The sequence below is a fragment of the Hakea prostrata genome, chromosome 9 (assembly GCF_041222555.1).
Source record: "Hakea prostrata isolate BN-2017 chromosome 9, UWA_Hpros_2, whole genome shotgun sequence".
NCBI classification, from domain to species: Eukaryota; Viridiplantae; Streptophyta; class Magnoliopsida; order Proteales; family Proteaceae; genus Hakea; species Hakea prostrata.
Window position 1 is genome coordinate 50,961,864 of NC_142608.1, and position 1,436 is coordinate 50,963,299.

Here is a 1,436-nt window from a genome sequence, read left to right on the forward strand (position 1 = left end):
AATCTAGTTCAATGTTATGTATATGTGAGGGCTTGAAGTTGGTTCAAGTCATATGCAAATCGATTTCATTTTTGAGGTTTATGTTCTGCTGGATTTGGGGTTTCTCGGTGGAGCTTCCATGGCTGTCTTCTTCAAGCTCCTGCAACGATGGATTCTTGGTGATTCTTTGAGGAGTTCTATTGGGGGTTTTTGATCAATGGTGCTAGGAGATTACTCGATGGTAGTATTGGCTCCATTAATCACCTGAATCAGGTGTTATCTGTAACTTCTCTCTTTCTTCTCCTTCTCTGTAATATCTTGAATATAGTGGATTGGATTTGAACTTGAATCCCAGAGATGTAGGCAGTCATTGCCGAACTCCGTCATCAATCTCTCTCTCTCTCTCTCTCTCTCTCTCATGTGTTAATTCCCTTGCTTGATTCAGTCCATACTGGTTAGGGCATGTTAGTTTCGATCACAAATTGGCATCAGAGCCTTCTAGTTCTTGCTTCAAGGTTTCAAATTAGGCTTTGTAGATTATCTACATCCTAATTTGATTGTTAGACTCATATGTTAAAGATTATTTCAATTTGTAAATTCTGATTTCTTGTATTGCTTTCGCTACTGCCTCTGATATATGTTTTATGGTTCGGTTCTCATAGTCTATTAAGTATATGTCATATATGCTCTCTCATTATAACATGATCTGAATATATATGTCATATAAGGTTCGGTTCTATGATAAAACCCTGATTATATGATTCATATGTTCTTGGCTCTTTGTATTAATCAGAATTCAAATTGATGGATGATAATCTAGTATGAGTAGGCTGATTCTGAGATGATTACTGGTTAATTAATCACATTAATTTCTTGCTATTTGATTATACCAACTGCTGCCCTATTTTTTTTGTTAATATTTGATACAATACTTGGTCTGTATTGATCTGCTGTGTTAGCAATTGTTAATTAAGGCTGCTGAAATTGTATAAAGTTAGCTTATAAACTTGTGATTAATTAATATCTGATTATTTAATTCTTGGTTATAATAATCCTCTTTTTTCAGAATTGTATATCAGTATTGTGAATTTTTATTCTTGTATATACTGATTGGTGTATGGTACTGGCTTCAAAGTGGAGCCAAGCAAGGAATTTGGTCTACCAAGGGAGGGTACTCCTCCCAGTGTGATCAGTGTGGTTACCACAAGCTCGAGTAGAGCAGTAGGTCTAGGGGGAAATCCTAGTTACCTAATTTTGGATACTCCTATGGGGGGTTCCAGGGTAGATATAGAGAAGTTTGATGGGACAGGGGACTTTGGGATTTGGAAGAGGAAGGTCAGAGCTTTAATGGCTCAGCAGAAGCTCCTAAGATCCATAAATGACCCAATTGCTTTCTTTGAAAGCATTGACCCAGTCTTGAGGACTGAAGTGATGGAGAATGCAATTGGTTGCATGCT